The sequence below is a fragment of the Capricornis sumatraensis genome, chromosome 22 (assembly GCF_032405125.1).
Source record: "Capricornis sumatraensis isolate serow.1 chromosome 22, serow.2, whole genome shotgun sequence".
Classification (NCBI taxonomy): Eukaryota; Metazoa; Chordata; class Mammalia; order Artiodactyla; family Bovidae; genus Capricornis; species Capricornis sumatraensis.
Window position 1 is genome coordinate 41,478,338 of NC_091090.1, and position 26,507 is coordinate 41,504,844.

General features: G+C 40.0%; 1 pseudogene; it reads right to left on the reverse strand.

Annotated features, from left to right (window-relative positions):
• Nucleotides 1-1,295: 1,295 nt before the first annotated feature.
• Nucleotides 1,296-26,507, reverse strand: LOC138097993 (large ribosomal subunit protein eL36-like; annotated as a pseudogene).

The window sequence follows — 26,507 nt, forward strand, 5'->3', positions numbered from 1 at the left end:
ATACAGACATGCCATGATTTATTATAGATTTTATTTTTTCCATTGTTTTGGTATGTCCTCTTATCAATAAGAGGGGCTTTCCCAGGTGGTGCAGTGGTAAAGACTCTGCTTGCCAATGTAGGAGACACAAGAGCTGTGGTTCGGGTTTGATCCCAGGTTGGGAAGATCTTCTGGAGGAGGAAATGGCAACCCACTCCAGTATTCTTGCTTGGAGAATTCCATGGACATAGGAGCCTGGTGGGCTATGGTCTATGAGGTCGCAAAGAGTCAGACATGACTGTGAGACTAAGAATACACACATACATGTTTTATTATTTGTAGTTTTTTCTGTTTTCTTATCACATCATCAATGTTACATGACAGTTTATATTTGCTTTCATGCTATTATCTAATTCTCCTTAAGCTGTGTCAGGACTGTGTATTTTATTTATTTATTTATTCTTACCACACCACACAACTTGTGGGATCTTAGTTCCCGGGTAGGGATCGAACCCAGGGCCCTGGTAGCAAGAGCCTTGCATCCTCACTCCAGGACTGCCAGGGAATTTCCAGAATTGTTTGTTTTGAATTTTCAACTGTCAAAAACATCTTATCGGCAAGGCCAGTTCTTCCTTATCTTTTGCTACTTATCATAGGCAGTAAAGAGAATTATCCATATACGAAGAGTTCATCAGGCTGTTCAGGAGGGTTGACAGAATCTACTAGGATGACACCCTAGTGAAGAGCGGGTCAGAGGTGACTGGCAGATTTTGCACAGACTTAAGAGTGTGGCTGACTTATTGGAATGAGAACGGGGAAGGGCTGGGGCAGAGTAGTGGTGGAGCCACCAGCTCAGCTGATATCCCAGAAAGGTTCTTGTCTACTTAGCAAAAAGCCTTAGGTAGGCTGATAAAACTTTAAAGTATGCATTTGCTGGAGATTTCTCAAGGGAGGGATGTAATAGGAAAGAGAGGTCAGAGGGCTGGAGATACCTCTCATTTCTTCAAGTCTTTATTTTCTTGATCAAGCATCTCCTACAATCAGAATTTACATGCAGTTGCAAACAAATTTGACAATGAAGTTTATGTCCCTGATACACACCAATGAATCACTATATTCACCCACGTTGACCTAAACCTTTTTATTCCTCCATGTCTACACTACCAGGCTTCAGTAGTGACCACCATAATGTACTCCAATGGCAAAAGGTAAACCACCTGTTCTATTGATAAAAATTTAAGTCAGGAATAAGTAAACAGAAAAGGCCTTTTTTTTTTTTTTCCTGAAAAGGTTTATTGTGCACAGAGGGGAAGGGTTCAGTCCTTCTTGGCTGCCTCTCCCCTGATGATGGCCAGGATGTTGCTCAGCTCCTCTCTCTTCCTCTTGGTGTGGATATGTGTCCCTACCCTTTTTTTGATGAACTTGAGGGCCCACTCGTCCTTGGAGACCGTGAGCAGCTCCATGGCCTGCTGCTCATAAGGGGCGAAGCCGCACACCACTCGGACCATGTCCTTCAGGAACTTGGTGTGTGTTGGTGACATACCCACGGCGGTGGCTGTGCCTCAACTTGCTCATGTTCTTAGTTGCCTTGTGGCCCTGTGGAGGCCCATGGCCACGGGGGAGCGCAGAGCCCTGGCTGCTGCTGCTCAACTGAAAAGGCATTTTTAAAATAAAGTTCTCCTTGGACACTTGGGTGCTGATTCACTTTATTAAACAACCATAGAACTATGTCACTTAAGTGGGTACAAGGTTTCACTTAACTCCAGGAGTTTAGAAAGGGTGTTACTAATAAAACTTACCTATTTTGGCAAAATTCATCTTGGAATACAAATATCCTTAGTAGAAAATGATTCTTCATTTTCTCAGTTGGAATATGATCAGTATTCTAACTTGCTGATCTTGAGGACAGTGCTTCTGTAATTCAGGAGGTCTGAAGTCCATTATTTCATTTCTGAAGGGACAGGAAATAACAACAGGAGGGCACTCTTCCTTCACCCTGCCATAGCACATTTGTTGAGCCATCAGGCTCCTGGGGCATCTTTCTATATCTGTCCTGCTGAAATGAAAAAGAGTGGTTAGTGTTTTATCGAAATGGTGGTTCTAAGATCTCTATGTGCTTAGTCCCTCAGTCGTGTCTGACTCATTGTAACCCCCTGAACTGTAGCCTGCTAGACACTTCTGTCCCTGGGGCTTCTCCAGGCAGGAATACTGGAATGGATTGCCATGCCCTCCTCAGAATCTTTATGGCAGGTGTTATAAGGGACTTTCTCCTTCCTTCAGACTTGGAGTAACCTTAAAAAAACATTATCTGCCTTATGCCTTACAAAATTTAGAAATGTTTCAAAAAATGGGAAGACGTAGCAGTCAGAGTTCTATCTCTGTTCTAGTTACTGTATTTCTAGAGGGTACCAGGTTTTAGGAGTGAGTAGACAGGGGCAGCCAGGGTGATAACCAACTTCAAAGACCATTTCTCAATAGTCCATCAACTTGCTAGTGGGATGGTCCATGGCAGAGGAGGGAAATTGGCCAAAGATCTCAATGTTAGTTCTTGTTACCTTGTTATGAGTAAAAATCAGGTGTCTAGAACATTATGGCTTCTCCTCTTGGCTGGTTAATTTTTATAATTTTACCATGGTTGTAATACATGCCGAATAAAGGCTGTCTTGTAACCAGCAGAAGAATTTGGATTCGTAATTGGGAGGTCTCTGGGTACTAAAATAACAAATATCTCTGAACCAATATTTCAGAGATAACAGAGAAAATACAAGGGTTTGAGGTCAGGAATCTAGGTCTGACATCTAGGAAGGTAAATACAAGGAGGGAAAAAATGTGAGAGAAGGTACTTTGAACCAATTATTATTGTAATGACAGTTCAGTTGCTGGAGCATGATATAAATATTTACTAGATAAAGACATAGGATTTCCTCTATATTCACATATTTAAAGCAGAATATGAGGATCTGGGTGGGAGGTTGGACTGGAAATTATCTAGATCCTTTCCAAATGTAATTTCTATGATTTGATGGCATCCTTACATCACTCTGCACACTATTCCCACTTAATTTTCAATCTCCAATTAGCTTTGCAAGTATAGTTTTAGTAAAATGCTTCACTGGTCTTCACTTCTAAATGCCTAATGCTACTTTACTAAAGAAAACAAAGAGATAAACAGACACCTTGATGATAAAGGTACTTGGCCTATGCCAATAGTACTAATATATCATCTTGTAAGAGATTCCGCACTGATTTTAAAGCATCCTGTTTGCTTTGTGCATATGCGTTGAACGTTACCATCTAGCTCAAGAATCTCATCTACAACTCAGAAGATATTTATAGTCATGTAGCAGTTGTGTTTTTGAAATACAAAGTATGGCTTTATGTTATCAATTTTGATTTCTGTAAGTCATCCAAGAAAACTAGTCTCATTACTCTATAGTCCTATCGCAAAGATGAATTCTGGCTATCTTCCACGTTGTTATTGACTTCTTTTCTAGGAAGTAGAGTTTATATAGTTCTAAAAAGGATTTACAGCATATACAATAGTGCATCATCAAATTCAATCTTCTAATGAAAGCAGGGAAATAGCCAGTTCCCTTCTAACTATGTTACTTGGAGCTTACAGTTTAGGGACACACGGGAGTTTAGGAAGGTACCTAAACCCTGACAAGGTTTGAATCATTGTATTATCATTCATCCATTATCTAGCAATTTCTACTTGGTCCTTCTATTTCCCCTAGAGATTTTAACCTTTATATAGTAGTAGTATAGTTATATATTTTAATTATGAGCTAAAGAATTATACTCTGCAAATATGGGTTACTTTAAAGCTGTGGTAAAATAAATCACTTTTACCATCTTAAAAATCAACAGCAAAATGATGGCATTGATGAAATGGTAGGGATCAAAAGTAGAGTAGCACATGTTGCCAAATGGTGGTGTGCATAACCCAATCTCCTGTGTACTTGCCTAAAATACAGATAACTGGGGACCACCCCTAGTTTTTCTGCTTCCCATAATTCAAAAGCAGTGATTCAAGGACCACATTTTGAAAAATACTAATGTCATCAACAGTAAATGTAATAATAAATTTAAAAAACAATGTACATATGAGTTTTTATGAAGCCTAGGGGTTCATTTCAGTTCAGTTCAGTCACTCAGTCGTGTCCGACTCTTTGAGACCCCATGAATCACAGCACGCCAGGCCTCCCTGTCCATCAGCAACTCCTGGAGTTCACTCAGACTCACGTCCATTGAGTCAGTGATGCCATCCAGCCATCTCATCCTCTGTCGTCCCCTTCTCCTCCTGCCCCCAATCCCTCCCAGCATCAGGGTATTTTCCAGTGAGTCAACTCTTCGCATGAGGTGGCCAAAGTACTGGAGTTTCAGCTTCAGCATCATTCCTTCCAAAGAAATTCCAGGGTTGATCTCTTTCAGAATGGACTGGTTGGATCTCCTTGCAGTCCAAGGGACCCTCAAGAGTCTTCTCCAACACCACAGTTCAAAAGCATCAATTCTTCGGCGCTCAGCCTTCTTCACAGTCCAACTCTCACATCCATACATGACCACAGGAAAAACCATAGCCTTGACTAGACGGACCTTAGTCGACAAAGTAACGTCTCTGCTTTTGAATATGCTATCTAGGTTGGTTATAACTTTTCTTCCAAGGAGTAAGCGTCTTTTAATTTCATGGCTGCAGTCACCATCTGCAGTGATTTTGGAGTCCCCAAAAATAAAGTCTGACACTGTTTCCACTGTTTCCCCATCTATTTCCCATGAAGTGATGGGACCGGATGCCATGATCTTCGTTTTCTGAATGTTGAGCTTTAGGCCAACTTTTTTGCTCTCCTCTTTCACTTTCATCAAGAGGCTTTTTAGTTCCTCTTCACTTTCTGCTATGGTAAAGGTAGACAATTCCAGACATAATTTTTTGAGAGTTATTTGTGTAGACATCCCAGGGGTTGACACACTATGAATGGGAATGAACTAGGGAGGGGATAAAGTGGAGATGCATGTTGGTGGTGATGATATGACAGCATGTAAAACCTACCATTTATTGAACTGTGACTATAATCGGCACTATGAATTGGTTTCACGTATAGATATGCATGTGCTAAGGTCGCTTCAGTCATGTCTGACTCGGCGACCTTATGGACAGGCAACCCCACAGGCTTCTTTGTCCACGGGATTCTCCAGGCAAGAATACTGGAGTGGGTTGCCATTTCCTTCTGCAGGGGATCTTCCCAACCCAGGGGTCGAACCCAAGTCTCTTGTCCCATGTGTTGGCAGGCAAGTTCTTTACCACTAGCGCCACATATAGATAAGTCATTTAATTTTCATGATCTTCAGAGGTGGCACCTCAAAATGAAGGACTGAGTGAACTTATTTAGCAGTTACAGTCAATAGAATAAGTGTAGATTAAGAAAATCAAAAGAGTAAAACTTCAATCAGAGGCAGCTAGATTAATAATCTATATCTATATATCAATAAGTAGGGGGTTTCCCAAGTGACTCTGGTAAAGAATTTGCCTGCCAATGCAGGAGAAAGAGATAACAGTTTGATCCCTGGCTTGGGAAGATCCCCTGGAGTGGGATATGGCAACCCACTCCAGTATTCTTGCTTGGAAAATTCCATGGCCAAAGGAGCTTGGTAGGCTATATATAGTCCATGGAGTTGCAAAGAGTCAGACATGACAGCGTGTATACACACAACCTATAAGTGAATATATATACTCACTTTCAGAAGCCTGATCACTAATCATTCATATGCATGCTCTATTTTTAAGCTTAGACTTAAGCCAGGGATGATTAAAGGAAGAAACTGTCAAAAAATAAATACAAAAAGAATCAGAGCAGGGTAAACTGGTTCTCCAAATATAGACTCTTAGGAGTGATAGGAGGAGTGGCGGTTGCCCAGCCAAGTTTCACTTTGGAGGAGAACTCCCAATACAGTGTAACCACCAGGGCAGCTTTGGCAGGGCTGTTTATCATAGCCAGCAAAGGGGAGGGTGGAGCCCTTTTCCTGACAATGAAAACTCTTCACAGAGTTCGGTGAGAACAACATGAGCTCACTCCCTAAAGATCTCAAAATTCAACAGAATTATAAGTCATGAAAAATATATTCTTAGCTGTAGTACTTTGACTGAAGTTACATATAATGTATCTTTTCATGAAGCTGAACTACGTAACTTCTGTGATTACTGAATTATCTGAAGATAAATCAAAAGGTACAGTTTCAGTTATGCAAGATGAATAAATGCTAGAGATTTACAGATAGAATACAGCACAGTGTTTATAGTTAATACTGTATTGTATGCTCTAATAGCACACACAAGAATAACAGCAACAAGAAGAAGAAGAAGAAAGAAAGCAGGATAAAACTTTTGAAGGCTATGAATATGTTTATGGCATAGATTGTTGTAATGGGTTCATAGACATAGCCTCATCACCAAACTCATTAAGTTGTAGACATCAAATATTTACAGAAAAAGATCAGCTGATTTGGGGGTAAATATGATTTATAATCTGTAAGATATTCTGAAAAACTCATGGATTCCAGCCTTGGAGACATGATCAGACCTGCAGCCTAATCTGACCGCAGTCCTAACTGTACTACTGACTGCCTGAGATTCATGTAATATTTTCCCCTTCAGCTTCCCCATCTACCAGGGCAGAGAGAGGCTAGCACCGCTTAGTCTACAGGGTTCTGCCCAACTCCAATAGTCTATACTTTAGTTCATTTGTTTTCAAAAAGACTTTTGCAAGACCACATGATTTTCCTTCTTCAAGAATAATAGCAATGGCCTCAAGCTATTTTAAGTAAGCATCCATAGGATATTGAGAGACATATGATGGGGATATGATGGGGAGCCTAAGGCTGCTGTGTTGACACCATTCTACAGAATACGTGGACAGAGGTAGGCAAAAGGCTACCGCAATGATCCAAGCTTTGATCGGCTGATTTAGCAAAAGTGGTGAGAAGTACTGGATATATTTTGGATTTACGGCCTGTGGGTTATTAGGGAAAAGATGAGTCAAAATTTTCTATAGTTTTTGGTCTTAAACAACTGAAAGGACAGAGTTGGCATTTACTGATAGAGAATCCTATGTGAGGGGCGGGGATAGGGGAATGACAGTTTAGTTCTGCCCGTATTAAACTGAATTGCCTACTAAGGATCCAAATTGGACCCAAATTGCATATCTGAATCTAGAGTTCAGGGAGATGTTTGTGCTCGAGATGTAAATTTGGGAGTGATCATCCCCACGTGAATGGTATTGTCTCCACAAGCCTGGATAATGCAGTCTAGGGAGAGAGGGTAGCTAAAAAAGGGAGTCCAAGGATCAAGTTCTATATCACACCAATGTTCAGAAGCTGGGAAGATGAGGAAGCAGAAAAGAATGTGAGAAGAGAGACCAGTGAAAATGGAAGGAAATAGTTTCAAAGAGCAGGGAGGGCCTTGTATATTGTGTTGTGTGTTAGTCGCTCAGTCCTGTTCTGACTCTTTGGGATCCCATAGAATGTGTAGCCCGCCAGGCTCCTCTGTCCATGGAATTGTCCAGGCAAGAATACTGGAGTGGGTAGCCAGTCCCTTCTCCAAGGGATCTTCCAGACCCAGGGATTGAACCTGGGTCTCCTGCATTGTAGGCAGATTCTTTACTGTCTGAGCCACCACAGAAGCGCTAGGGAGTGCCTTAGGTCAAATGCTCTTACAAATACAGGCAGTAAGAAACCTCATCTACCAGGGAAAAATCCAGTATCAGTGGGATCCACTTTATCTATCTCATCTTCCAGCTACTGCTTTGTACCTTGGGACAGCAAGCATAGGAAAGAAGAAAGACTTTTTAATTAGATGTATTCAAATAGGTGACAGATACAGATATTCAATACAGATAGGAAACTATCCATCCACCTAAAAAAATATTATCACCTGCTTCTATATTCAGTCTGCTAGGGTGCCATGTAGTAATTTCTTCAAAGTAGAAATTTTATCTTTCTGTGTTTTCAGTGACCTGATGATGCAGTTGATGCCAGCTATCCAAATAGCCTACTTTCCAACTGGAAGAAAGCAGTGTAAAAGGATTTTTTTAAAAAAAATCTCTAACTAAGTATTTTTTTCCCTTCTTTTTTGTACTCATCATGTGAATGTATTGCTGGACTTCTCTTATAAATAGGACACATGAAATGAATGCATGAGCTCTAACATAATGTCTTGATTCAGTTCAGTTCAATCAGTCAGTTGTGTCCAACTCTTTGCAACCCCATGGACTATAGCATGCCAGGCTTCCCTGTCCATCACCAACTCCCGGAGCTTACTCAGACTCACGTTCATTGAGTCAGTGATGCCATCCAACCATTTCATCCTCTGTCGTCCCCTTCTCCTCCCGCCTTCAATCTTTCCCAGCATCAGGGTCTTCTCCAATGAGTCAGTTCTTCACATCAGGCGGCCAAAGTATTGGAGCTTCAGCTTCAGGATTAATCCTTCAAATCAGTCTTGTGATTAAGGGACACATTCTAGGCTCAGTTTCTCACAGCGCTTTGCCCATAGCTCTCTGAGCAGTCCCTCCAGCTGGTACCTTTGACACTACGATCTATCATTTACACCTCTTATCTGCTCCCGTCCTTTCAGCTCTGACTATTCCAGATCAGCTGTTTGCCAGGTGGTCTGTGAAGTCACCTATATTTTTTTTCACTTCTTCAACTGTGGGCAGGAAGCAACTCTGACAGCTAACCAGAAACTCTGGGTATGAGTCTAATCTCACTTGTCCAGTTGCTTTGTAGGAATCAAAGAAAATTCTTCCTGCTTACATCATTCCCCCTGGCCCCTCCGCTTTGTTATTGTTGTGTAATTGCTAAGTCGTGTCCGACTCTTTGTGACCCAATGGACAGCAGCCCACCAGGCTCCTGCGTCCATGGCATTTTCCAGACAAGAATACTGTAGCTGATTGCCAGGGGATCTCCAGGGGATCTTCCCGATCCAGGTATTGAACCCTTATCTTTTGCTTGGCAGGCAGAGTCTTTACCACTGAGTCACCTTTGAAGTCCCTATTTTATTTGATTCTTTTTGCCTGTGGATTTCAGAATAACATTTATGAGGATGCTATTTTCTCATATGCTCAGAGAGAATGCTCTTCTTAGTGGTTTCGGGATCCTTTTACTGCCTGTGGTCTTGGAGAAGAGTGACTCAACCACATCATTATTAAACTTACATTCTCTACAGTGTAAGTCAATGGATGCTTAAAGATTCTGCTCTTCAATTATGCTGATCCTATCGGTATATGTGCACACCTTGAGAGTAACCCAGTAAAACATGCTGCCTGCTATGTTAACCATTGTTTACCTGACATTACCTGAAGCATCTGCTTGTCATAACATAATTGAGCATTTTATTCTGTTTCCACAATCACCTTAAATGCCAGCTAAAGACAGTATGTTCACTGGGTGCTTTCTTTCCCTCTTATTTATTGCAAGGAAGTATTAATTTATACCAATAAAAACAAAATTATTTTCTGTATTTACTTCCTAAATATTCCACAACAGATGTGAATTATTGTACAAAGAATAAAAAGAACTACACCAGCAAAGACTTTCTACTGTAATTTTTTATTTTTTTTGCTGTTCTTTATTTAGTGTTATTATTAAGGAGTATGGCTTACTTCCCAGTGACTTTTCTAGCTTAATGAGGGATCCTGGGAATACCAGTTCTGGGTAAAGACAATAAGCATAAAAAACAAGATACATATGCCTTTCCCTCAGAATACAAATATAAAGCCCAATCAGTCTGGAAGGCAAAAAGCAGCACAAAAGGATACTTATAAAGGAGGCCATAAATACTCTGAATTTGGGGGTGCCTAAGTCATTCCAGGGGATAGAACTACATCACGGGTCAGTCTTTAAGTGAATTTGATTTCTCTGTAGGGAATAGAGGATTCTCAGGTGGCTCAGATGGTAAAGAATCTGCCTGTAATGCTGGAGACCTGGGATCGATCTCTGGGTTGGGAATATCCCCTGGACAGGGCAATAGCAACTCATCCAGTATGGTGATACATATGTTGTGAATATAAGCCTTACCATTCTAACTTTAAAAAAGTAACCTTTTCACTTGGAATAATTTCGGATGTACAGAAACATTGCAGAACTAGAACAAAGAGTTCCTGTGTACCATTTCCTCAGTTTCCCCAGATGTTAACATCTTTCATGATTATGATACATTTGTGATGATTAAGAACTTAACCTTGTTATACAGCTATTAACTAAATTACAGACAATTTGAATCTAACCCATTTTTTTTTCAGCTTTTTGAGGATCCAATCCAGGATACTACATTGCATCTCCAACTTTTGGGGAAAATTAGGACTGAGAGAACTATAAAGACCTCAGACAAAATGGATAGCTACTGAGGTTTGGAATCAGGAAGAGTTAATAGAAATAACAGATGGGGAAAAACCTTAACTTCAAAGATGTACTATCATTGTTTTACTTCAAGCAATTTATATATCTGATGCTACTGTCAGGTCTTCTGGTATTCTCCTTTATTGTCAAAATTTAATACGGGGTCTTTTAAGTCATAATATTGAAAACCCTATTCACTGTGCTATACTCCTGGACTTAAGCGAAGGCAGTATCTCAGAGATTTAGCAGCAGCATCTAGATGAAAACGTGTATGTAATGTTCAGAGATACAGTTATCTTCATACGCTGTTACTATCTTGCGTATCTTATCTCCTTCCAGTTTATCCCTTATCCCTTGACCTGTAGCTATGGTAAACATCCCCATGTTTCTTTAGTTTGCTCATTCACCCAAAACAAGTATTGAGAACCACTTTGTGCTAAGTACTGTGCTGAGCTCTGTGGACCCATTAGTCTTTCGAGTAAACCCAGATAGGATAGCCACGCTTTACTGTACAGTGGGTATTCCTAGAGTGCTTGTGCCTGCCTGCTCAGTCACTCAGTCGTGTCTGACTCTTTGTGACCCCATGGACTACACAGCCTGCCAGGCTCCTGTGTCCATGGGATTTTCCAGGGAAGGATACTGGAGTGGGATGCCACTGCCTCCTCCAGAGGATCTTCCCAACCCAGGGATCGAACCTGCATCCCCTGCAGGCAGATTCTGTACCACTGAGCCACCTGGGAAACTCCTTCTCCTCTTCACCAATGCCTAAATCATCCACATAAGAGTAGGCTGAAATTCTACTTCCCTCGAGAAACCTTTTTTCCCTACTCCTAAGATATACCTAGTCACTCCCTCCCATAGCTCTTTGTTCTTAACTCGTTTATAGTATTTATCACCAAGTAGTGTATGAATTGTTTGCTGTGTCTGTCTTCCTACTACAGCGGGCTTCTCTAGGTCAGGGCCTCTGTCTTACTCATCTTATAGTCTTTAGCATTTAGGATAGTGCCTGGCACAGACTGTCTGCTCAAATATTTGATGAGTGAGAGACAGAATGAATATTTGCCGGTCATGGATAGAATGCACGGGACAGTCGATCTTTCCCTCGCAACTGAACATTCACTAATCCCCAGATTAACTTTCGCAAAATTCCATGCAGATCATTTAATTAGTTCAATTGAGGAAATAAGGAAATAAGACTCAAAGAAGAAATTGTAAGTCTTTAAGCAATTGATATAGATTAGAATTGTATGGTCACAATTAGATAATCAAAATTTGTGAGTTAGCAAGTAAAAAAGAGAAATGTTTGTGGATGGAAACTCATTGCAGAATATTTTATAAAAATGATGTGTGATTTACCTCAACTGTCTTATGTGGATAGAAATGTCTTTAGTTTGAGAGTTATCAATGCAGGTATATCAATTCCCTTGTAACTCAATTGGTAAAGAGTCTGCCTGCAATTCAGGAGACTTGGGTTTGATTCCTGCGTCAGGAAGATCCCCTGGAGAAGGAAATGGCAACCCACTCCAGTATTCTTGCCTAGAGAATCCCCATGGACAGAGGAGCCTGGCAGACTACAGTCCATGGGATCGCAAGAGTTGGGCACGACTTAGCAACTAAACCACCACCACCAAAGCAGGTAAGCAAAGTCTCCGTTGCTGCTGGGTGGTAACTAATTTTCTGGGAAAAGAACTTGAGTTAGCCTATTGAAATCCATGATGTCTAATTTATAAATAGTCCCTTAAACTTGGGGCAGGGGTCACAAAAACAAAGGCAGCCGTGCAATAAACTAGGATATGGCAAGACTTGTGAACTAGGATCACGCCTGACCCATCTCAAAGTGACAGCAGTTACTCTCTAATTCAAGGGACAGCTGACGTGCAGGAACATAGGGTCAGTTTGCTGTAGTTTCTGTTTGTTTTTTCTTTTTTACAAGAAGCCAACTATCTAAACTTTTAAAAATAGAAACTGTATTTTTATACTAACAGTAAGTTTTAAAATGATTGATATGGTATAAGTGAATTCTCTTCCACTGATGACAGCATAAGTTCCACTGAGAGCAGCTAGAGAAGCTAGACTAAATATTAAAAAAAAAAAAAAAAAAAAAAGTGTAAAATCAGTGCAAAGCCAGCAAGAATTGTGAAGTCAAGATCGAGAAGATGATGAAAGTCCATAGAGATGAACCTGGTATTTGGGTCCACTTTTCTCCTTAAAGTGATTGCTGATTTTGAAAGCTGGGGCTAAGAGGATGAGAACTGAGAGCTTTGGATGGACTCATGGAGGTAGTGCTTGCCAAGGAGTAAAGATCTTGGACAACATCTCAAGCTGTCAGTTTGGACTCAAAAGGGCTAGACCCAAGAATAATAGTGAACTAGAAATAGACCAATTCTCATAGGAATTAAAAAAACCCAACTTCAGATGAGCTCCATTTGCTGATTAGATTAAGGAGTTTAGGGGTTATTAGTGCCCCTAACTGGAGAAGGCAATGGCACCTCACTCCAGTACTCTTGCCTGGGAAATCCCATGGACAGAGGAGCCTGGAAGGCTGCAGTCCATGGGGTCACTGAGGGTTGAACACGACTGAGCGACTTCACTTTCACTTCTTACTTTCATGCATTGGAGAAGGAAATGGCAACCCACTCCAGTGTTCTTGCCTGGAAAATCCCAGGGACTGGGGAGCCTGGTGGGCTGCCGTCTATGGGGTCACACAGAGTCGGACACGACTGAAGCAACTTAGCAGCAGCAGCAGCAGTGCCCCTAACCTAGCTGCCTGCCTAAAGCATATGAACCCTCACTCTGGAGTCATATAGCATCATATAAAATCTCTTGACAATTATAATACACAATGTCTGGTGATCAATAATAATCTGCTAAAGAAAGAGACAGGTTATGACCAAAATCCAAAAGAAAAATGGACAAGACAAACAGACCCACATGGGATCCAGACACTGGAGTTTTCAGACACAATCACCATTCATATTTTAAGGAATTGAAAGACAAGATGAAAAGTGTCTACAGAGAACTAGAAACAATAGTAACGAACCAAAAGAAATTATTTTTACAGAATTGAAAATTTATTGACTCTCTGAGCCATAAAAAACATAACCAGGATATTAGATTTTTGAGCACTGCCCTAAACACTGTGAGTGCAGACGTAGCAAAAATGGCACCAGTGCAGAAAATAAAACAAATTCCATTCTTTAAGAATATTGCCAACTGAAGATTGTCCTGGTTTATAGGATAGCATACAGCGTTTGGCAGAAGTAATGAAATGTTTCTTTATGGGCCACAAAGGATAGCAAAGATTACAGCCATCAAACAATGTTGAGAGAATTGATGAGGTTCTGTTAGCTTTCATCAATGACTTGGACCTCCCAGAGCTCTTACATATAGGAATTAACCTAACAAAGCCTCCAACCTAAAAATCATACCTGAAAAGTTTTGATATGGAAATGCTGAGAGATGGCATACTGGGTTCCACAGTCTACAGGATCAAGGAAATCTAGGTTTGATATCTGAATCTTCTTCTTACTGTGAGTGACCCTGGACCAGTTACTAAACTCTCTGAATGTCCCATTTCTAAAATATGGATAAGAATTGATTTGTTGATATTGTGAAGGAAATTAGAACATGCATATGAATTTCTCAAGCACCACAGAACCATAGAGTCATTGGCACAGAGATGTCTTTACCCTATCTTCTTTCTTCTCTAACCCACCTAGAACCCCTTCCACCCTATTTCTTCCCACCATGTACATTTCTGCATTCTCTCCTTTTCTTCATTCCTCTTATTTTATTTTTGGAGAGAAACAGAATCAGCTTCATATCATTAATTATCATCATCTAGAATTAATATATTTTCTTGAATATATGTTAATATCTATCTGAAAGTGAGTCTATTTTAAAAATCAGTGATTTAAATTTATTCTGAAAGTGCCAAAAAATGACCTTTTTACTTTTCTCACTATATGTCCAGAATAAAATATCAGTAGGAGTTACCTGTTCAAACTAAAAATCTATTAGGTTTTTTTTTTTTTACTTCCTTGCCAAGGAGAAAGGGTTACAGCTTTATATTTGTGTTAGATAGCCTCCCTCGTGATAAGCAAGACAGCTTAGCGGGGTCCTGAGTCATCAGCAAGACCCCCAACTGCTTCAGTCAATGCACAGAATGCTGGCAGAGGAAAAGCTTTTGAATAGATAATGATCTAAAACCTTAGTTTTGAGGCCATCTTTTCTTTCTTCCATACTCTCCTCTTTTAAGTGTACATTTCTATTAAACCATACCATATTGATATTGACAAATATCATGAGATATGCAAATTTTTGAGAAAAGTCTCTATTATAAATTATATTGAAATATATATCGTGGATAAAATGCTTTTTGATGTGTCGTTTTCCAAGAGGTCTTCACTAAACTAAAAAAACAGAGAACAATGTTATGTCAAAAACATATTATATCAGTACATTCCATTTTCAATCTATGTACTTCAAATATTAGTGCTTAAGAGAACTGTAACACGTTTGCTTCCTTTAATATGAAAAAAAAACTGAAACTTTGCTCTTTATTAAAGCTATTTAGATGTTTTGTATCTGATCTCTATGTATTTTCTACCTCAGTTTTAACATCTCACTATGATATGGATGGTTTTCCTCTAAGTTAATTAACATCAGAAAAATGACAATATGCTTAAAGAATGGAATTTATTTTCTGCACTAAGATACTATTATTAGTTATTCATACAAAACTCTAAGAGTCAGGGCAAACACTGTTGAACTGGATAGTCCTACAAATTTTTTTTTTTTATCAGCTTAAGTAAACAAAATACATTTTGCAGTTTTATTTATCACACACACAAAACATTCTCTTCACTACCTCCTGCTACTCTCTTACTGGAAAGAAATATTAATTTAATAATTATGCATTGGTAACTTATTAAAACCAGGGTTTGGGGATGTCAATCAGCATAATCTGACCAGTGTCCACAATCAAGGCACTCATGGGTCCAGGTGCCCAGGGTGTGTCCTGTTTCCTAAAGGTTTTGAAGGAGACATTCTCACAGGTTAGTTTGTTTGTGTTTTTCTTTCTCTCCTCCCCTCCTCATCCCCTTCCTTCTTTTTTAAAAATAAATGTTAGCTTTTAGAACAGTTTTAGATTTACAGGGTCATTAGAAAGAATGGAGACTGCATATACCCCACACTAGCTTCCCCGATTATTAACATCTAACCTTGATATCATATATAAATGTAATTCACAAATCAATCCTGGTACATTGTGATTAACTAAAGTTTACACTTTATCACATTTCTTTGGTGGTGGTGGTTTAGTTGCTAAGTTGTGTCCGACTCGTACAACCCCATGCACTGTAGCCTGCCAGGCTCCTCTGTCCATGGAATTATCCAGGCAAGAACACTGGAGTGGGGTGCCATTGCCTTCTCCAGGGGCTCTTCCCGACCCAGCAATCGAACCCAGGTCTCCTGCATTGCATGCAGGGAGATTTTTTTTTTACCGACTGAGCTAGGAGGGAAGCCTTTATTACACTTCTTTAGTTTTCATTTAAGTCTTTTTCTGTTCCAGGATCTGATCCAGAACACCACTTTATACCGAGTTGTCATGTCTCCTTAAGATTCCTCTTGACTGATTTCTTAGATACTCCTTGTTTTCAATGATTGTCAATAATTGTTTTTTGGGTGTTTTTCTTTATTGAAATATAATTGACTTACAATATTATTGGTTTCAGGTGTACAACATAGTGACTCGATACTCTTACACATTCCAAAATGATCACCATGATAAGTGATCTTTGTTTTTAGGAATAGTCTGTGTTTGCCTAAAAAATAAAAAGACTTGATCATAGGCTGAGAATCACATCTTGCGATTATTTTTCTAGTTGAGGCAGAGTGCCCACTCAACTAGACAGTCCTTTGGGGAGGGCCGTGCAGGGTTTATTCAGCACTGCTCCCGAGTACATCATCACTGCCCATCATCAGGGGCTCTTCTCTAAGCCCACCCACGGGGCACCTCCAGGCAGCAGCTGCATTTCAAATCACTTTCCTGGCTCTGGGCAATGATATTTGGCCTCCCTGGACCATTTTCGGTCTACCTCAGCCTCTCCAGAATTCCAAATATTTCTTTATGCCAGAAGTCCTAATTGCTTTTTAAAACTAGCAATGAAGTCCAAATTTTCATCAGCAGAAATCTTGTACCTCCTTACTCAAGGGCAGAGAGAACTCAGTCTTTAAAACCCTCAATTGCCTGGTCTCTGCTTCCTGGAGAGGAGGGGAGTTATTTGCATTCATCTTTCTTTTAGAACCCCTAACAACTTCTAATGCAGAAAAGACAAAACAGCTGAGTTTACATTTCAGAACAGAATGAACATGCATATATTCTGCTAGACATAATCACAGTAGCAGAGTTAGCATTGTTAACAGAGGTGTCTGCTAGATGCTGGAGGAGCAAACAGGAGGGAGAAATGAAATCTGTCGCTAAGTAAAAGGAATAAGGGTGAGCAGGACTATAAAGCTTCTCATCAGTAATACCTGAGCTGAGTCTTCATAATATGTGATGGGCAGTGCTGGCATTTAGAAGCCTAAGCAAAGACACAAGGGCATGAACAAGGGCGGGTTTAAGGAACTGTGAGTAATTCTGAACTGGTACAAGTGGGAGTGGTAGGATATGAGATTGGAAAGGCAATCAGAAATCAATCAGATGGGAGAGTGCTTTTCAGCCCCTCGAAGGTCTAAGATTGCTGTTGAATGCTGTGAGATTAGGTTACCTTGCTGGCAGAGTAGTGTGGTTTAAGATTGAGATCAGAAAGGGTTAGGATAAAAAAGTCAGGAGTTAGGGCACTCAAGGAAAAGATGTATAATCCCAAATGGGACCATTTGGTAAAATGGTAAATCTTGACTTTTAGAGGTCTTAGCTTGCTGAGCCTGTGGATTGACTAAGAGTTGGCAGTGTAATGCTTAAGACTAGGTTATATGAGAAACTGAAAACTTCGACTGTCTGGGACTGAGATGCTCTTTGGTCCAAGAGGAGTCCAGAGGCTATTTGCCCTCTAGTGGCAACGATCAAGTATTTTCTACCTTGCTAGAAAAGGACTAGAGTACACAGTACAGAATAGACCATCTAGGCAGCTAATGCTCATTGTACTTCATGAAGCTACTTGAATTACTACCTAGAGTCGAACAGCTAGCTTAATACACAAGCCTAATATGAATTAGTTGAAACAGAAAAAAAAATTTCATAATAAAAACCTATTTTACATACCACTAGGTAATAACATTGTCATTGAAATAACTTATTGCAGTTTTAATATTATGTTTAATAGACAGGAATGAAGGTTTTTAAGTGCAGATATTTAATTCTTTTAAATGTACAACCTAGGAAGATATTTGGAGGATAAGCGTCATTGCGTATCCAAAATCTATGTTAGGTTCTCTGGTTGTTCACTTATACTTTTTTTTTTGGCTGTGCCACACAGCTTGTGGGATCTTAGGTCCCTGGCCAGGGATCCAACCCAGGGCCCCAGCAGTGAGAGCTCTGAGTTCCAGCCACTGGCTTGCCAAGGAATTCCTGATTGTTCACTGGAGTCTACCACACTTGCCCTCAAGGGAACTCTGGGCACCAGTTTAACTTTATAGAGTTTCCAGTTCATGTCTTTCTTTTTCTTCCTTTCTTTTCATATTAATGGTTTCTATCCTCCTGCTGTGCTGTGCTTAGTTGCTCAGTCGTGACCGACTCTTTGCGACCCCATGGACTGTAGCCCACCAGGCTCCTCTATCCATGGGGATTCTCCAGACAAGAATACTGGAGTAGGTTGCCATGCCCTCCTCCAGAGGTTCTTCCCAACCCAGGGATCGAACCCAGGTCTCCCGCATTGCAGGCGGATTCTTTACCATCTGAGCCACCAGGGAAGCCCTCTAGGAATGCTGGCTTTTTGAAAGTTTTTAATCTTTAAAGTGTTTATTTAGCCTTTTGAGAAGTAACATTTTCTCCTGCCTTTGCTAAAGGCATTTCACCAAAACATTTCATTATTTATTTATAAGGGAAAGTCTTCAGAATAAGGTAATAGTACCACTGGCCTGGCACAGCCTCTGCACAAACCAGCACATTCATAATTGATGGGTCTATGCCACTGCTGCAGTTAGGGCAAACTCAAGGTCAGGTCTCTGGGAGAGCAAACCCTGTCATTACTTTTCTTAAGAAATGAACAAGAAGCATAAGTTTAAAACTATCTAAAAGGAGGCATGCATGTAGAGTGGGTAGGGAAAGAGAAGGAGGTGCGGGAAAGAGGAGAGAAAGCAAACTGAAGGCAACCAGTCTAAAGGAGTATCTTGAGCTATGCCTTGCTAAGAAAGCAATTTTTGTTTTCTTTCTGAGCTGTCTGTCTTATTAGGGTAGGTTAATGATTGGCCGCTATGTTAGCCACTTTTTGCAGGCATTTAGGCCGGTAGCGAAACTGCAAGTCTTTGAGAAACAAGAGGATTAAATGGCTTTAGGAAATTCTGATCAGATGAACATCAGACAAGCAGGTAAGATTCTTCCTGGAATGCTTCTGCCCAGGTTTCCTTCCCTTGGAAGTGACATGATCTCATCAGAGAATTCTCCTCCATTGATGACTAATGATGAGATGTAAAGCTATTGACACACAATGATACCTACCTGTGCAGCTAAGGAAGTGGCTAGGGGAACTGAGTTACAAAAGATATGCACAGTGTAACGCCATTTTTGTAAAATATATGTAAGTACATTTATTTATATACACGTGTTTATACCCATGGGCTTCCCAGGTGGCACCAGTGGTAAAGAACCTGCATGCCAGTGCTGGAGACTTAAGAGACATGGGTTCAATCCCTGGTTCCGGAAGATTCCCTGCAGGAGGGCATGACAACCTACTCTGGTATTCTTGCCTGGAGAATCCCCACAGACAGACGAGCCTGCAAGCTACTGTCCATAGGGTTGCACAGAGTCAGACAGGACTGAAGTTACTTAGTACGGCATATTTATACATATTTTTTTCTTTTTAATTTTTTTATTTGGTATTGGGGTATAGCACATTTTAACAACGTTGTGATAGTTTCAGGTGAACAGCTAAGGGACTCAGCCATACATAGACATGTATCCATTCTCCCCCAAACTCCCCTCCCATCCAGGCTGCCACATAACACTGAGTAGAGTTCCATGTGCTACACAAAGCTCCTTGTTGGTTATCCATCTTAAATATAGCGTGTCCCAACATGTCCGTCCCAAACTCCCTAATTATCCTTCCTCCCCACCCCTGCAACCATAATTATGTTTTCGGAGAAAGAGATGGTACCCCACTCCAGTACTCTTGGCTGGAAAATCCCATGGATGGAGGAGCCTGGTGGGCTGCAGTCCATGGGGCTGCGGAGAGTCGGACACAACTGAGCGACTTTCCTTTCACTTTTCACTTTCATGCGTTGGAGAAGGAAATGGCAACCCACTCCAGTGTTCTTGCCTGGAGAATTGCAGGGATGGGCAAGCCTGGTGGGCTGCCGTCTATGGGGTCACACAGAGTCGGACACGACTGAAGTGACTTAGCAGCAGCAGCAAGGCTGTGAGTCTCTTTCTGTTTTGTAAGTTCATCTGTATCAGTTCTTTTTTATTTTTTATACATGAATTTGGGTATCTGGATTTGCTCTGTTAGTAAGCATTAGTTTAGGTTGGTGAGATTGTGGATAATCTGAGTCCCACCTTCTTTTTTAGTTATCTGTGTTTTTTGAATTTTTAAAGGATATAAATGTTTTCTTGAAACAGAAAAGACAGCTACACTGTAGGTATATAATTATTTGAAAATACTCATATTTATGTGTGTATATATGACTGATCTGGGCTTAAAAAATCATTCAAACTCAGGAACTTGAAAAAATAAAGATGAATGCTAATCTGATTTTTGAATGGCATAGATATTTTATGTTAAAGCAAAGAAACAAAAAGGAAATATTAATTTATTTTATCACATAATTTTTAAAGCCTCTGTAAGTTTTTAACTGGTATAGTCCATGGAATTCTCTAGGCCAGAATACTGGAGTGGGTGGGTAGCCTTTTCCTTTTACCAGGGGTTCTTCCCAACCCAGGGATCGAACCCAGGTCTCCTGAGTTGCAGGAGGATTCTTTACCAACTGAGCTATCAAGGGAGCCCTTTTAAATGGAAACACTGTTTGAATAAACATTAGGCACATGCCAAACTCAGGTAAAATATTTACAGTATACAGGACCAATTAAAAATGCACAGCATAACACCTGGAACAGGGTAAGGGGAGCCATATTATTATTATTAGTTATATTAATAAATATAAGCAATTTCTTAAAAATCAGTAAGAAAATTAAAAACTTCAAAATTGGACAAATGAAATGAACAAACAACTCCCTATTATGCAGTGGCAAATGGAATAAAATTTTAACTATCTCAGTGTTATAGAAATGCATGTTAATATATATATATATATACAAATATATATATATAACCACAAATCATTCTTTACCTACCAAACAAACAAAGGTTTATAAAAAAAATTCACTTCTAGTGCTGGCAAGGTCTCAGAGAAATGGGTACTCACTATGCAAGGGGGAATATGAATCAACACAAATTTTTCAGATGGTAATTTATCAGTAAATATCAAAACCTTAAAAATATTTATGACTTTCAACTCAGCAATCCCATTCCCAGGAATTTAGCTTAAGGAAACAGGAATGTTAACATACACTCTCTAAAGACATTGTAATTTCAGATAGATGCAGGAGTTTATCCTGCAAATAAATTCAATGTGTGTAAAATGTCACAGATATGGGGTTGTGTATGCAGCTTTGTAATAAAAGATTGTAAATAACCTAGGTCACCATCAATAGGAATAAGATAAAGAACTTTATGGTACTTCCAGACAACAGAATATTATGGAGTTACAATAAAATGAAAAAAAAAAATGTCTGATATAGGAAAAAACTTAGCAATATTTTTAAATTAAAGGTACAAAACAATGTAAAAATGTGGAAAATAAGAATCTATTTCTATTTGCTTGTATATTGATAAAAATACTCTGGATGGGTATATGAGCAATCATTAATAAGAACAGAGACTTCTGTGGGCATGTGAGTGGGACACTGGGCAGATATGGGATGAAAATGAAGGGGAAAAATGCTCTTTCATTTGTTGTTTTTGTTTTTTAATAAAGATTTGATTTTTTAAATTTGATTTTTTAAAACTTTTTTTTTTAATTGGGGGAAAATTGCTTTATAATGTGCTGGCCTCTGCCATACATCAACATGAATCAGCCACGGGTATACATCCGTCCCCTCCCTCTCATTGCCCACCCCATCCCACCTCTCTAGGTTCTCACCAAGCACGGGGTCGAGCTCCCTGTGTCACACAGCAAATCCCCACTTGCTACCTATTTCACATGTGGCAATGTGATCCATACTGTTCTCCCAACTCTTCCACCCTCTTCTTCCCCCACTGTGTCCATAATTCTTTGCTCTGTGTTTGCGTCTCCACTGGTTTTTGAACACATAGATGCATTAGGTTCTGTTTTTTAACAGAATGGAGTAAAATTTTAAAAATACAGAATTCAGCTGTAAGAGAGTGTGGAAAAGTCAGGTACATTTTAAAGGTACCGACCAAAAAATATAATACCTCACATTAATTGTTCTTATCCTTTCCTCTTTTAAAAAAATATTTTATATTTAATATATACTGGGTCTTAGTTTCGACATGCAAAAGAACTCTTAGTTGCAGCATGTGGGATCTAGTTCCGTGACCAGGGATTGAACCCAGGCCCCCTGTATTGGCAGCACAGAGTCTTAGCTACTGAACCACCAGGAAAGTCCCTCCTTTCCTCTTTGAAGACAGAAAAATTGCTTTTCTTCTCTTGGCATCCTCATATGTGAAAAAGCCCCTGCACATAGTAGGTACTCAATTATTTTTGGGGAAATGAATGAATGAATGAATCCATGCAGGTTTAAAAATTAAATTAGTCGCCCAAGAGAAAGCCATAAGGACTTCTCACTTTTAGGATTATTTTTTCAGCAAAAACTAAATTATTTTTTGAGAGAAAACTGAAAATAAAAGTTCCAAGTAGGTATTTTAAGTACTTACCTCTTTCATCAGCTGTAATCCTAGAGAGGCTGTTAATGTAGATTGTTAAACCTAAGATAAAATCAGGTAAAATATCTGTAAGTCAACACATTGCCACACTATGGTACCATACAGTTTCATAGACCAGGTTTATCACTTCCATCCAATAATGCGCCAAATCACTTTTTCTTTTCTTGCCAATGAGAAATATCAGGATATGTTCACAACTAAGCCATGACAGTTAATGAGGGATAAATGACATTGAGCTCAGAGAATGTGCTATAAACCATCAAAATCCACCACAAAATACACCAAGTATTAAAAATGATGTAGTGCTCATATAATAGTTAGCACTAGGGGTAATGTTCAGGGGCAGAAATGAAGTCTATGAAATCGGCTAGTGACTGTATATTAGGATTAGTGATTCTCAACACTGGCTGCACATTATAATCACCTGGGGAGGTTTAAAAATTCTGATGCCAGAACTTCACTCCCAGAGAGTCTGATTAAATTCATGCAGGGTGGAACCCAGGCATTCCTTTTTTTTTTTTTTTTTAAGTTTCTGGGGTGATGCTGATGTGAAATCAGGTTTGGGAAATACTGCATTGGAATCTGAGGAGGATGAAGGTAATTCTTTTACAGGAAAAAAAGATGACTTAATCAGCTGGTTCTGGGCATTATAACTTATATAAAAATCCAAAATTTTCAGATTAAATCTTTCCCTTTATTTCCTCGTCTCCCAGATCTTATCCAGAATTCCATGCTTGGACTTTAGGTTATTTCCTATAGCTCTGTCTCTCCTGCTTTCATTCTTCCTTCATATTTCCAGCTTGCACAACCATAACAAATGGTTTTCCTTGTATCAAGAACTCTGTATGTACCAGAGATCAAATTGCCAACATCTGTTGAATCACTGAAACAGCAAGAGAGTTCCAGAAAAACATCTACTTCTGCTTTATTGACTATGCCAAAGCCTTTGACTGTGTGGATCACAACAAACTGTGGAAAATTCTTCAAGAGATAGGAATACCAGACTAGTTTACCTGCCTCCTGAGAAATTTGTACACAGGTCAAGAAGCAACAGTTAGAACTGGACATGGAACAATACACCGGTTCTAAATTGGGAAAGGAGTACGTCAAGGCTATATATTGTCACCCTGCCTATTTAACTTATATGCAGAGCACATCATGCGAAATGCCAGACTGGATGAAGCACAAGATGGAATCAAGATTTCAGGGAGAAATATCAATAATCTCAGCTACGCAGATGACACCAACCCTTATGGCAGAAAGCGAAGAACTAAAGAACCTGTTGATGAAACTGAAAGAGGAGAATGAAAAAGTTGGCTTAAAATTCAACATTCAGAAAACTAAGATAATGGCATCTGGTCCCATCACTTCATGGGAAATAGATGGGGAAACAGTGGAAACAGTGTCAGACTTTATTTTGGGGGGCTTCAAAATCACTGCAGATGGTGACTGCAGCCATGAAATTAAAAGATGTTTGCTCCTTGGGAGAAAAGCTATGACCAACCTAGACAGCATATTAAAAAGCAGAGACTTTACTTTGCCAACAAAGGCCCATCTAGCCAAAGCTATGGTTTTTCCAGTAGTCATATATGGATGTGAGAGTTGGACTATAAAGAAAGCTGAGTGCCAAAGAATTGATGCTTTTGAACTGTGGTGTTGGAGAAGACTCTTGGAGAGTCCCTTGGACTGCAAGGAGATCCAACCAGTCTATCTTAAAGGAAATCAGTCCTGAATATTCATTGGAAGGACTGATGTTGAAGCTGAAACTCCAATACTGTGGCCACCTGATGTGAAGAACCGACTCATTTGAAAAACCCTGATGCTGGGAAAGATTGAAGGCAGGAGGAGAAGGGAACGACAGAGGATGAGATGGTTGGATGACATCACCGACTTGATGGACATGAGTTTGAGCCAGCTCTGGGAGTTGGTGATGGACAGGGAAGCCTGGCGTGCTGCAGTCCGTGGTATTGCAAAGAGTCGGACACGACTGAGCGACTGAACTGAACTGAATTGCTTCGTACAGAAGGTATGCAGTCTGTATTTTCAGCTTGACTTCTGCAAGCTCTGTCATCACCTAACAGAATCATTTTTCTTCTCAGTTTCCTCGTTTGCACCAAAATAGTCGGAGTTGATAACTTCTAAGAATCTTCTCAACTCTACAATAGTAAATTCTCTATTTCATTACCCATCCCACCAGTAAATATCCATTTGGCACAGTGGTAAAGAATCACCTGTCAATGCAGGAGACACAAGAGATGCATGTTGATCGTTGGGTTGGGAAGATCCCTTGGAGGAGGAAATGGCAACCCACTCCAATATTCTTGCCTGGAAATCCCACAGAGGAGCCTGGAGGGCTGCAGTCCATGGGGTCACAAAGAGTCAGACACACATACTCATACTCATCTTTTGCACATACTCATCTTTTTAGTTTTCCCAAATATTTCTAAATTAAGTCCATCAAAATCCTCTCTACTGCCCTTATTTCTTGCTCTTTTCCCTCCAATGTCATCATTTATGCTGTTTCTTCTCCTGAGGTGTTTTCATTTCCCCTGAGCCTATCACATCCTCAGCCACCTGGCTCAAGTTCACCTCCTCTAGAGGCTTTCAGGAAATGGTACTACCTAATACCCATCATATTCTTACTCTAAGATACGATGAGTACTTTGTAGTGTAGACCTTCTTTACTCAAAGTGTGGTCCATGAGCCAGAAACTCTTGGACACCTATTATACATGCAGAATCCCATCTTGCTCCTGAGGTCTGCATGTCAACCAGACTAGGTACTTCAATGCACATCAACCTTTGAGATGCACTGTTCTACAACAGTTTAGTAGCTTCTTTAAAGTTTCAGTGATGGCTCAGTGGTAAAGAATCCTTCTGCCAATGCAAGAGACTCTGGTTCGATCCCTGGGTGGGGAAGATCCTCTGGAGAAGTAAATGGCAACCCACTCCAGTATTCTTGCCTGGGAAATTCCATGGATAGAGGAGCCTGGCCACAGTTCATGGGGTCACAAGAGAGTTGGAAACGGCTTAGCAACCCAATAACAAAGCATCTTCTTTGCGTTTCTAGTTTCTTACTTGGGTATCTTTAGAGGTTTTCAGGTCAGAGATCCTATCTCCTAACTTAAAAAAAAAAATTCAATCAAAACTTCTAGTACCCTGAACTAGAATAGCAGCACCCTGAACTATGTGTTGAATGAATGTATGCTCTTCCTGTTGATCAAATACAATTATGGAAACAGTCAACTCAGAATTTTGTTTTAATGGTTGATAAATACTATGATTACTGGCTTACAGAATTTTAGCGATCTTGAGAAAACATCTCACCAAATCTACTTTTACAGATGAAGAAACACTGGAGGCTCAGAGAGGGGAATGACTGCAGCTGGGAGAGCTGGTTTAACACCTTTTATAATGCTCAGATCATACTTTTTACTTTTCCAGTTTCAGCATCACCAATCTTGACACCGCCAAAGTAACAAGTAATCACCCCAAACAGATGCTCAGCAATTCAGGGGGATTCATTTAACTCAAGCGTTTACTCAAAGATTATATGCTTTTGCGTTGTAGACGCTCCATCACAATTCAGAGTGCTTATCATGTGTCTGAGAGAGTGCTAAAGGCCGAGGATACTGAAATAACCATGAAATAACTGAAATAACTTGGCTTTCTGAAGGTCACTGTCTAATGCAGAAAGTCAGGGCAGAGGAAAAACAAAACATGAAGACACTGAGAAACGGGAGCCCTTCACCTAGACCCTTTCAGACACTGTATAGTGCAGCACCACGGATTAATGGAAGAAAATGCAGTCGGCTCTAAATCGGATACATTTCTTTCTCCCCTTTATAATCTTAAACTCTTCTGAGCCCTCTGATTCTGTGTGTGCGTGCGTGTGCATGTGTGATTCCAGCACAATGCAGAACACAGTGAGGCCGCGGTGAAACAAACCAATACTTTCAAAGCCCACTTTATCTACAAGGACAAGTTTCATTTTGTTTTCCCTTTTCTCATGAGTAAACGGCAT